General features: G+C 44.7%; 1 pseudogene; it reads right to left on the bottom strand.

Annotated features, from left to right (window-relative positions):
* Positions 1-11,182: 11,182 nt before the first annotated feature.
* LOC140117010 (odorant receptor 131-2-like) lies at positions 11,183-12,092 on the bottom strand (annotated as a pseudogene).
* Between the last annotated feature and the right edge of the window lie 1,478 nt (positions 12,093-13,570).

The following is a 13,570-nucleotide window of genomic DNA, read 5'->3' as shown; positions in this document are numbered from 1 at the left end:
CCCATATATACAGGATAGGAGTAGTAGTACTGTGTTGCTCCCATATATACAGAATAGGAGTAGCAGTACTGTGCTGTGCCCATATATACAGGATAGGAGTAGTAGTACTGTGCTGTGCCCATATATACAGGATAGGAGTAGTAGTACTGTGCTGTACCCATATATATAGGATAGGAGTAGTAGTACTGTGCTGTGCCCATATATACAGGATAGGAGTAGTAGTAGTGTGCTGTGCCCATATATACAGGATAAGAGTAGTAGTACAGTGCTGAGCCCATATATACAGGATAAGAGTAGTAGTACTGTGCTGTGTACATATATACAGGATAAGAGTAGTAGTAGTGTGCTGTGCCCATATATACAGGATAGGAGTAGTAGTACTGTGCTGTGCCCATATATACAGGATAGGAGTAGCAGTACTGTGCTGTGCCCATATATACAGAATAGGAGTAGTAGTACTGTGCTGTGCCCATATATACAGGATAAGAGTAGTAGTACTGTGCTGTGTACATATATACAGGATAAGAGTAGTAGTAGTGTGCTGTGCCCATATATACAGGATAAGAGTAGTAGTACTGTGCTGTGTCCATATATACAGGATAGGAGTAGTAGTACTGCGCTGTGCCCATAGATACAGGATAGGAGTAGTAGTACTGTGCTGTGCCCATACATACAGGATAGGAGTAGTAGTACTGTGCTGTGCCCATATATACAGGATAGGAGTAGTAGTACTGTGCTGTGCCCATATATACAGGATAGGAGTAGTAGTACTGTGCTGTGCCCATATATACAGGATAAGAGTAGTAGTACTGTGCTGTGTCCATATATACAGGATAGGAGTAGTAGTACTGCGCTGTGCCCATAGATACAGGATAGGAGTAGTAGTACTGTGCTGTGCCCATACATACAGGATAGGAGTAGTAGTACTGTGCTGTGCCCATATATACAGGATAGGAGTAGTAGTACAGTGATGTGTCCATATATACAGGATAGGAGTAGCAGTACTGTGCTGTGCCCATGTATACAGGATAGGAGTAGTAGTAGTGTGCTGTGCCCATGTATACAGGATAGGAGTAGTAGTACTGTGCTATGCCCATATATACAGGATAGGAGTAGTAGTACTGTGCTGTGTCCATATATACAGGATAGGAGTAGTAGTAGTGTGCGGTGCCCATATATACAGGATAGGAGTAGTAGTAGTGTGCTGTACCCATATATACATGATAGGAGTAGTAGTGCTGTGCTGTGCCCATATATACAGGATAGGAGTAGTAGTACTGTGCTGTGCCCATATATACAGGATAGGAGTAATGTCCAATTTAATTTATTAGGTTTATCATATGATTTACTCAGGGGGGGTGTGTATTGCAATACACCAAGGAGCTCAATGTAATATTTCATTTATGGAGAGGGCTCAGTATGTTTTTTGTTATGGAGGTATATTTGGTATTGGTGGGGGGGGGGCACAGTTGTATTGTGAGTGGTAAATATTATTTAGGAGCACAGAGTGGGACATTGATATCCAGGTGACATTATGCTGTAGTGACGGTGATATTTTTAGTTGCACAGTGTGGAGATGTATGGGGCCTAAGCAATGTACCTTACCATGTGTACTGTATGAGGACTAAGCAATGTACCTTACCACTTGTACTGTATGGGGCCTAAGCAATGTACATTACCATGTGTACTGTATGGGGCCTAAGTAATGTACATTACCATGTGTACTGTATGGGGCCTAAGCAATGTACATTCCCATGTGTACTGTATGGGGCCTAAGTAATGTACATTACCATGTGTACTGTATGGGGCCTAAGTAATGTACATTACCATGTGTACTGTATGGGGCCTAAGCAATGTACATTCCCATGTGTACTGTATGAGGCCTAAGCAATGTACATTACCATGTGTACTGTATGGGGCCTAAGCAATGTACCTTACCATGTGTACTGTATGAGGCCTAAGCAATGTACCTTACCATGTGTACTGTATGGGGCCTAAGCAATGTACCTTACCATGTGTACTGTATGGGGCCTAAGCAATGTACCTTACCATTTGTACTGTATGGGGCCTAAGCAATGTACATTACCATGTGTACTGTATGGGGCCTAAGTAATGTACATTACCATGTGTACTGTATGGGGCCTAAGTAATGTACATTACCATGTGTACTGTATGGGGCCTAAGCAATGTACATTCCCATGTGTACTGTATGAGGCCTAAGCAATGTACATTACCATGTGTACTGTATGGGGCCTAAGCAATGTACCTTACCATGTGTACTGTATGAGGCCTAAGCAATGTACCTTACCATGTGTACTGTATGGGGCCTAAGCAATATACCTTACCATGTGTACTGTATGAGGCCTAAGCAATGTACCTTACTATGTGTACTGTATGGGGCCTAAGCAATGTACCTTACCATTTGTACTGTATGGGGCCTAAGCAATGTACATTACCATGTGTACTGTATGAGGCCTAAGCAATGTACATTACCATGTGTACTGTATGGGGCCTAAGTAATGTACCTTACCATGTGTACTGTATGGGGCCTAAGCAATGTACCTTACCATGTGTACTGTATGGGGCCTAAGCAATGTACATTACCATGTGTACTGTATGGGGCCTAAGTAATGTACCTTACCATGTGTACTGTATGGGGACTAAGCAATGTACATTACCATGTGTACTGTATGGGGCCTAAGTAATGTACCTTACCATGTGTACTGTATGGGGCCTAAGTAATGTACCTTACCATTTGTACTGTATGGGGCCTAAGCAATGTACCTTACCATGTGTACTGTATGGGGCCTAAGCAATATACCTTACCATGTGTACTGTATGGGGCCTAAGCAATATACCTTACCATGTGTACTGTATGTGGCCTAAGCAATGTACCTTACCATGTGTACTGTATGGGGCCTAAGCAATGTACCTTACCATTTGTACTGTATGGGGCCTAAGCAATGTACCTTACCATGTGTACTGTATGGGGCCTAAGCAATGTACATTACCATGTGTACTGTATGGGGCCTAAGCAATGTACATTACCATGTGTACTGTATGGGGCCTAAGTAATGTACATTACCATGTGTACTGTATGGGGCCTAAGCAATGTACCTTACCATGTGTACTGTATGGGGCCTAAGCAATGTACCTTACCATGTGTACTGTATGGGGCCTAAGTAATGTACATTACCATGTGTACTGTATGGGGCCTAAGCAATGTACATTACCATGTGTACTGTATGGGGCCTAAGCAATGTACCTTACCATGTGTACTGTATGAGACCTAAGCAATGTACATTACCATGTGTACTGTATGGGGCCTAAGCAATGTACCTTACCATGTGTACTGTATGAGACCTAAGCAATGTACCTTACCATGTGTACTGTATGGGGCCTAAGTAATGTACCTTACCATTTGTACTGTATGGGGCCTAAGCAATGTACCTTACCATTTGTACTGTATGGGGCCTAAGCAATGTACCTTACCATGTGTACTGTATGGGGCCTAAGCAATGTACCTTACCATTTGTACTGTATGGGGCCTAAGCAATGTACCTTACCATGTGTACTGTATGGGGCCTAAGCAATGTACATTACCATGTGTACTGTATGGGGCCTAAGCAATGTACCTTACCATGTGTACTGTATGGGGCCTAAGTAATGTACCTTACCATGTGTACTGTATGGGGCCTAAGCAATGTACATTACCATGTGTACTGTATGGGGCCTAAGCAATGTACATTACCATGTGTACTGTATGGGGCCTAAGCAATATACCTTACCATGTGTACTGTATGGGGCCTAAGCAATGTACCTTACCATGTGTACTGTATGGGGCCTAAGCAATGTACATTACCATGTGTACTGTATGGGGCCTAAGCAATGTACCTTACCATGTGTACTGTATGGGGCCTAAGCAATGTACATTACCATGTGTACTGTATGAGGCCTAAGCAATGTACCTTACCATGTGTACTGTATGGGGCCTAAGCAATGTACCTTACCATGTGTACTGTATGAGGACTAAGCAATGTACATTCCCATGTGTACTGTATGGGGCCTAAGCAATGTACATTACCATGTGTACTGTATGGGGCCTAAGCAATGTACCTTACCATGTGTACTGTATGGGGCCTAAGCAATGTACCTTACCATGTGTACTGTATGAGGCCTAAGCAATGTACCTTACCATGTGTACTGTATGGGGCCTAAGCAATGTACATTACCATGTGTACTGTATGGGGCCTAAGTAATGTACCTTACCATGTGTACTGTATGGGGCCTAAGCAATGTACATTACCATGTGTACTGTATGGGGCCTAAGCAATGTACCTTACCATGTGTACTGTATGGGGCCTAAGCAATGTACATTACCATGTGTACTGTATGGGGCCTAAGTAATGTACCTTCCCATGTGTAATGTATGGGGCCTAATCAATATACCTTACCATGTGTACTGTATGGGGCCTAAGCAATGTACCTTACCATGTGTACTGTATGAGGCCTAAGCAATGTACATTACCATGTGTACTGTATGGGGCCTAAGCAATGTACCTTACCATGTGTACTGTATGGGGCCTAAGCAATGTACCTTACCATGTGTACTGTATGAGGCCTAAGCAATGTACCTTACCATGTGTACTGTATGGGGCCTAAGCAATGTACCTTACCATGTGTACTGTATGGGGCCTAAGCAATGTACCTTACCATTTGTACTGTATGGGGCCTAAGCAATGTACCTTACCATGTGTACTGTATGGGGCCTAAGCAATGTACCTTACCATTTGTACTGTATGGGGCCTAAGCAATGTACATTACCATGTGTACTGTATGAGGCCTAAGCAATGTACCTTACCATGTGTACTGTATGAGGCCTAAGCAATGTACCTTACCATTTGTACTGTATGGGGCCTAAGCAATGTACCTTACCATGTGTACTGTATGGGGCCTAAGCAATGTACCTTACCATTTGTACTGTATGGGGCCTAAGCAATGTACCTTACCATGTGTACTGTATGGGGCCTAAGCAATGTACATTACCATGTGTACTGTATGGGGCCTAAGCAATGTACCTTACCATGTGTACTGTATGGGGCCTAAGTAATGTACCTTACCATGTGTACTGTATGGGGCCTAAGCAATGTACATTACCATGTGTACTGTATGGGGCCTAAGCAATGTACATTACCATGTGTACTGTATGGGGCCTAAGCAATATACCTTACCATGTGTACTGTATGGGGCCTAAGCAATGTACCTTACCATGTGTACTGTATGGGGCCTAAGCAATGTACATTACCATGTGTACTGTATGGGGCCTAAGCAATGTACCTTACCATGTGTACTGTATGGGGCCTAAGCAATGTACCTTACCATGTGTACTGTATGGGGCCTAAGCAATGTACCTTACCATGTGTACTGTATGAGGCCTAAGCAATGTACCTTACCATGTGTACTGTATGGGGCCTAAGCAATGTACATTACCATGTGTACTGTATGGGGCCTAAGTAATGTACCTTACCATGTGTACTGTATGGGGCCTAAGCAATGTACATTACCATGTGTACTGTATGGGGCCTAAGCAATGTACCTTACCATGTGTACTGTATGGGGCCTAAGCAATGTACATTACCATGTGTACTGTATTGGGCCTAAGCAATGTACCTTCCCATGTGTAATGTATGGGGCCTAATCAATATACCTTACCATGTGTACTGTATGGGGCCTAAGCAATGTACCTTACCATGTGTACTGTATGAGGACTAAGCAATGTACCTTACCATGTGTACTGTATTGGGCCTAAGCAATGTACCTTACCATGTGTACTGTATGGGGCCTAAGCAATGTACATTACCATGTGTACTGTATGGGGCCTAAGTAATGTACCTTACCATGTGTACTGTATGAGGCCTAAGCAATGTACATTACCATGTGTACTGTATGGGGCCTAAGCAATGTACCTTACCATGTGTACTGTATGGGGCCTAAGCAATGTACATTACCATGTGTACTGTATGAGGCCTAAGCAATGTACCTTACCATGTGTACTGTATGGGGCCTAAGCAATGTACCTTACCATGTGTACTGTATGGGGCCTAAGCAATGTACATTACCATGTGTACTGTATGGGGCCTAAGCAATGTACCTTACCATGTGTACTGTATGGGGCCTAAGCAATATACCTTACCATGTGTACTGTATGAGGCCTAAGCAATGTACATTACCATGTGTACTGTATGAGGCCTAAGCAATGTACCTTACCATGTGTACTGTATGGGGCCTAAGCAATGTACCTTACCATGTGTACTGTATGGGGCCTAAGCAATGTACCTTACCATGTGTACTGTATGAGGACTAAGCAATGTACCTTACCATGTACCTTACCATTTTCTTGGGGCCTGGAGACAGCCTGGGCCCGCAGTACCTGAGTGGCTGGCGGTTGCGGCCTAAGCACGCTTCTGTCACGGTGCTTGGTATGGGGAACCGGAGGGCTGTCCTACAGCCTGGCAGGTCTCCAGCAGGGTGGTGTTGGCAAGAAATGATGAGGGAGAGGCTGCTATAGCGGATCTCCCTGGGGCAACCCTTTGGTGTCTAGTGTATGAGTCTCCGTGTGGTGGACAGGGTGCCCGTGATGGTAACAGCCGGAGTAGCAGGGACCAGACGGAGGCAGAGGTTGAACAGAAACACTTACAGTTCTTTATTGGAACCGACAGGAACATCAGCAACGTGCCTTTAACAAGATACTGGAGAGGTATTTGGAGGGAGCCACAGGATGTAGATCACCAGCATGGATGCAATGGCAGGCTGGGAGGTAGCTGTGTCCTGGAAGGATGCTTCAGCTTGTCCTGGATTGCTTCAGGTATCACCCTTGAAGGTAGGATGATACCCCTTTCCTCTCTCTCTCTGTCTAACTTGTTCAGACTCTCTGGTCTGACTGGAACTCCTCTAAGAGTCTTCTCTAGAACATTCCTGGCCAGGGGTTTTATTATCTCCCCTTGGTCAGGTGGTGGCTGCTCCTCCAATTACCTCTCAGCTCACAGAGACAGGATGCAATACATGTGATTGGCTGACACATATGACATCACATAAAACAATTAACTCCTGCCTTACCGGACAGGATCTACCACTGCAATGTTCCCCTGTGTCCTATAAGGACTATGTAGTGTGATGTAGTGACATGCTGTGGGGCTGACAACACAGCTCTGCCTTGCATCGGCGAGGGTGTTGCACTTACCATGTGTACTGTATGAGGACTAAGCAATGTACCTTACCATGTGTACTGTATGAGGACTAAGCAATATACCTTCCCATGTGTACTGTATGGGGCCTAAGCAATGTACATTACCATGTGTACAGTATGAGGATAAGTAATGTACCTTACCATGTGTACTGTATGGGGACTAAGCAATGTACATTACTATGTATACTGTATGGGGTCTAAGCAATGTACCTTACCATGTGTACTGTATGGGGCCTAAGTAATGTACCTTACCATGTGTACTGTATGGGGCCTAAGCAATGTACATTACCATGTGTACTGTATGAGGCCTAAGCAATGTACATTACCATGTGTACTGTATGGGGCCTAAGCAATGTACCTTCTTATGTGTACTGTATGAGGCCTAAGCAATGTACCTTACCATGTGTACTGTATGAGGCCTAAGCAATGTACATTACCATGTGTACTGTATGGGGCCTAAGCAATGTACATTACCATGTGTACTGTATGGGGCCTAAGCAATGTGCAACACCCTGCCATTGCAAGGCAGAGTAGTTGTTGCGAATACGTCCCAATATGTAGCTTGCAACCTATGTGGAGTCAGATGAACCACACAGCAGGTCACTACACAACACAGGGGAACACTGCAGTGGTAGATCCTGCCTGGCAAGGCAAGAGTTAATTGTTTAATGTGATGTCATTCCATCAGCCTATCACACCTGTTCTTATATTGTATTGTAAGCTGGGATGCAATTGGAGGAGTATCCACCACCTGACCAGTGGGAGTAATAAAACCCCTGGTCAGGAAAGTTCTAGAGATCAGAAGACGACTGGAGTTAATCCAGTCAGGTTAGTCTGACAGGAGTCAGTCAGAAAGACTACTCAGTCAGACCAAGCAGTGAGACAGTAGAGCTTTGAGGAGTTAGTGAGAAAAAAGGGATATCATCCTAACTTCAAAGGTGATATCTGAAGTAACCCAGGACAAGCTGAAGCATCCTACCAGGACACAGCTATCTCCCAGCCTGCCCTTGCATCCAGGCTGGTGATCAATCCCTGTGGTTCCCTCTTCAAGTGCATCCCCAGCCTTTTACCATTGTTAAGATCCGTTGGACACGTTATCCACTGTTCCTGTTGGTTCCAATAAAGAACTGTAAGTTGCTTTTAGACAACGTCTGCCTTCGTCTGAACCCTGCTACTACGGCTGTCACCATCACGGGAACCCTATCCACTACACAGGTACTCATACTCCGGACCCCAAAGGGTTGCCCCAGGGAGAATCACTATAACAGACTCTCCCTCATCATTTCTTGCCAACACCACCTGCTGGAGACCTGCCTGGCTGTAGGACAGCCCTCCTGTCCCCACCGTGACACTAGCGTGCCTAGGCCGCAACAGCCAGCCACTCCGGTATTCCGGGCCCCGGCTGTCTCCAGGCCCCAAGAAAAGGCTAGGCCCTGGTGGGGGATGTTGCAAATGTACATTACCATGTGTACTGTATGGGGCCTAAGCATTGTACCTCAAGCTATTGCAACATCCCCCATCAGGGCCTAGCCTTTTCTTGTGGCCTGGAGGCAGCATGGGCCCAGAACACCAGAATGGCTGGCTAGTGCGGCCTTGAGGACGCTGTCATGGGTGTTGGTATGGGGACCGGAGGGCTGTCCTACAGACTGGCAGGTCTCCAGCAGGTGGTGTGTGCAAGAAATAAGGAGGGAGAGGCTGATGCAGTGGTTTCTCCCTGGGGCAATCCCTGTGGTGTCTGAAGTATGAGTCCCTGGGTAATAGATGGGGTAGCCCGTGGTGATAGACAGCCATATCCAGGGATCAGATGGAGGCAACGTTGTGCAAATCAACTTACAGTTCTTAACGATTAACAGTAAATTTCAGCAGCAAAAGTGGCCGGACTTGCCCTGGGTGCTAGGAAGGGGCCTGAGACACCTATGGTTCCTGGTATTAGGACACTTGCTATCTCAGACAGACCATGAGGTCTGATTCTGTCAGGGGAACATGACTTAAGACCATGTGCTACCACCCAGCAGGGGTTTATATACTCCCCTTTCCAGGTGCTAGCACTCCTCCAATCAGCTTCCATCTTGCTTTACAAGAACATAATTGGACAGTAACATCTCACAGTGTTAGCTCTTGCCCCACCAGGCAGTGGCTACAGCTGTGGCTTCTGAATTAGTTGCACAGGCTCACCAGATAGGTCCTGACAAGGAGAGGGCGCTATTTGCAACAACCACCTTGCCTATACATTGGCGCATTGGCAGGGGTGTTGCACTATTGAAAGAAAAATGTAAAACGGGTTGACCAGCAGAAAAACATAACCATTATTCTTTTATTATTTAACTAAAAATGTTGATACCTGTGTTCATCAGTCTCTTAGTTGACCAGAACCTCAGGACACAACAGGAAATGTTCCACTGACATGGGGACAGTCAGCACAGCATTTTTCCTGAGATGCAAAATTTTTATTATAATTCAGCCAGGATTTGAACTCACTTGTCACTTTCCACAATCCACCAACTTTACGCCAGCGAGTGCGCAGTAACGCCCCACACCAGCCCACTCCCCTTCGGCTGTGCCCGCTGCTTGCCCACCCCCCTTCATGCCCTACTGGAGTAAAGTTGGTGGATTGTGGAAAATAATTGCTGGTGCTAGCAATAAGCAAGCATTTGCAATTATTTCAGGTCTTCTACGCTACTGACGTGGCGCAGAGGCCCCAATAGATATCCTCCTATATCTCCAGATGTTATAGCCCATACCTTTATATGCCAGTAGTTTTTGACTGGAGTGTGTCCCTGGTGTAAAAATGAGGGGCATTTCCTGCCATGTTAAATTTCCTGAAAAACTATATATTTCAAAGTCAAGTCACAATGTTTTATTTCTTCATATTAGGAAAATGTTATTTATAACTAATATCACTTGGAAGCAACTCATCTGTTAAAAACTGGTACAGAACAGATGCAAATCAGCTGTAAAAAAACATAAGAAAGTCCTGCATGTGTACCTGTCATTGCAGCTGTAACGGCCTATCCCCAAGGCCAGCAGAAGAATAGCTTAAGGTTAATTAGGCGAAACACCAGAGGTCTTCTTGGCTCTCCGTACGGTTGACATGGTCCGACTGAGCACAGGAACCTCCTTGTGGTGAGGTCAGGTTAAGCTTTGCTGCATCTTTAAGTGAATATTTCACATCAATAGATGTGTGTATATGCAGAGGTATGTTTGAGATCAGGTATTGTATTATGGGAAGATCCCACATCTAAGGTATAAATCCCTTTCTTGTGTAGCTTGGGATGTAACTATAAAGGCTGATCCCCAAACACAGCAGAAGAATAGCCTGAACACCAAAATGTTGTCTTCTCCAAATACAGGGTTTATTTGGAAAAATGGTCACTGCTAGAGATGAGTGGAACAAATGTTCGAGTTTGGGTCCACTCATCTCTAGTCACTCCAGTTGTTTCTCATCCTCCATAAAATAACAAAGCCCCTCCTTAGAAACAAAAAGATTGCCCTTAACGTTAAGTTACTATGCCATACGACTTTGGGTCACATGGTCTTCCACTCCTGAGAGCTGGTGTAGCATCATATCAATTAACCAGGGGCTGAATTCAAACTGCAGTCCTGAAGAAATCCAGCCCCCTCAGTCATTGCCAAGTGTCAGCAAGATAACGGACGGCACAAGCACAGTTCTGTATGTACATGCAACTTTTGGCACCTTCATTGAACTAGTGGGCTGTATATCTTCAGTTCTGCAGCTTGAACCCTCCTGGTCTCTTGATCTAATGAAGCATCAATGTGTGGGTGTGTGGGAGGCTCTCTTCTGTTTCCAAGAGTACCCGACATAATTTCAGAGATAGAGCATTGAGGAGGGGGAGAAACAATTTGCAGATGATAGAGATGCAGAAGTATAATGTACATAAAGAGTTCCTTCCACTATCACTCTCTAGATAGAAGATCTCATTGATCTTCATTGCGGATTCTCACAGTTGAGCAAAAGCTTCTCATAGAGTTCCCAAAAACGTTATCTCTAGTGCCATAGATAACAGGACTGAGAAATCTGGGAAGAGACATGAAGACGAAGAAGTTGATTGTGGGCATGTATTGAAAACTAAATGTAAAATAAGAGGTGAAGGACATCATGGAGAGGAGAAGCTGAAATGCGTGGAGAAGGACGGTTTTAGCCGCCTTGGAGGCAAATTGGTCAGCGTCCACCTTCCTAGCGACAAGCATGACTGATATATGTGTAGACAATTATTAATCCCACCAAGGAGAAGCTGAGAATACTATTCACCATTTTAATAAGCTCTTGGGATTGATGTGCCACCAAAGATTTCCAGTGACAGATGACATTCAGACTGAAAGCTTTTACATCTACTGAAGAAGAGTAGATGATAAAATTGGCAAGTTGGGGTATCATTCCGGCTATCCACATGCAGGCAATGATGAAGGTGGCTCTCCGGGCAGTCCATATCTCCACGTGCCTCAATGGGTGGCAGATGGCCGCGTAACGCTCCAAGGACATGACTGCCAGGTTGTAGGGAGTTACACAGAAGGAACTTGTTGTAAAACTTATGATGATGAAACATATAGACACCGGCATGGGGATGAAGTAGATGCTAAATAAAAAGAGATAAATTGATATGAGCAGGTAGACCATGTCATTGAGAAGCATGTGAATGAACAAAATATAACGTGTGGTCTCCCGCACCTGGGGGTTGGTGAAAAAGACGTTCAGTATGATGATGATGAAGTACAGGAAAGTGGCATAGAAGAGGAAGATTGCAATGGAAAGAGCAGTCCTCAAAATTTCAGATGTCTTGTTCACTTGGGTTGTCACATTGGTATTGATGTTGGTGGAGTTCACCATTTCTGAAGATTTAAAATTACCTTAAATCTAAAATTTAAAAAATGTATAGAATGGGTATTTTTCATAATAAAACAACTTTTTAAAGTTTACCTTGGTTAAAACCTTGGCCAGAACAATCAGACATCTTCCTGTACTAAGTTAAGAGTGAGATAACAGGTCCTGGGACCTGAGCAGCTTCATCATTGTAGGAATAAAGTGAGTAATAATTGGAGACTCTCTTAAAGGAAATCAACCACTCAACCACTCACCTCCTCTCCTCTTCACCTTGATCCAGGTGCTGTTTGTTGCTAGTCTTGACACGTGGGGATCACCTAGAAAAGAAAGTTATAATTAGCAGCACAGAGCACGAGGACAAGATGTCCTGCACCCCGGGCTGCTAATTATGCACGCCCATGCTGGAAGAGGGAGCCAATGGCACACAAGAGGCATGAATTCAATGCTTAATTCAATGCTCCCAGCAAAGGAGAGGGAGTTGGCAAGTAATGCATAATTGTCAGCCCCGATATTCCGGACATCTTGTCCCCATGCTCCATGCTGCTAATTATGACTTTCTGTTTTAGGTGATCCCAGCGTCTCAAGCCTAGGCATGGACAGCACCTGAATCACGGTGAACAGAATTTTTACTTTAGTTATCTCAATTTTGTTATGAAATTGTGGTACTATAATTGAGAGGACTGCTTTAAATATTCATACTGTATGTAAGGCTGTTCATGTCACATTGCTCATGTTTGAAAACTCTGCACGTTGCGACTGTGGATGTCAGAGCATGGCCAGCTAGCTCTAGCACATACCCGGCACCGCACACACTACTTGAGCATGTGTGGTGCAGCTCTGGATACAGCTTGGGGCCAGCCGGTCAGTGCCTCAAGCCACACCACCCATACACAGAGTTTTCCAACACGAGTGCTATGACTTGAACAGGGGGAAGTGCCAAAGGACGTGTGAAGGGGTGGGTTTACCGTCACAGCAGATGTGAGGGGGCGGAAGAGAGCTTGACTGTATCGATAAGAGAAAGCAGGCAGAATAAAAGTATTTTTTGGGAACCATGAAAATAAATTTAACGTTGTCTAGAAGGTACTGTTGGGGTTTTATAGTGTGGTTCTGTGGTGACAGGTTCCCTTCAGCTAGAAATATTGGGGCACAATTACTTACCCTACTTACTCTGTCAGAAACAGTCAGACCATCCAACGGCACGCCCCCTAATTTGTGTCGTATGGATGCCTGCACAGCTGCGCCATAAAAAGGGTCGCGTGGAACACAATGGGGCAGATTTATCAAGTGTCTGAAAGTCAGAATATTTCCAATCACAGCTCAGCTTTCATTTTACCAGTGCTCATGAATATTTTAAAGGGAAGCAGGGATTGGTTGCCTTGGGCAACTGGAAATATTCTGACTTTCAGACACTTGATAAATCTGCCCCAATGTGTGCAAGCCACTTTAGCACCTGAAAAAGGTGCACAGTCCGACAAAAGTGCGTA

The sequence above is a fragment of the Engystomops pustulosus genome, chromosome 2 (genome assembly GCF_040894005.1).
Source record: "Engystomops pustulosus chromosome 2, aEngPut4.maternal, whole genome shotgun sequence".
NCBI classification, from domain to species: Eukaryota; Metazoa; Chordata; class Amphibia; order Anura; family Leptodactylidae; genus Engystomops; species Engystomops pustulosus.
Note: the sequence above shows the minus strand (reverse complement) of the source record. Positions and strands in the feature narration are given on the sequence as shown.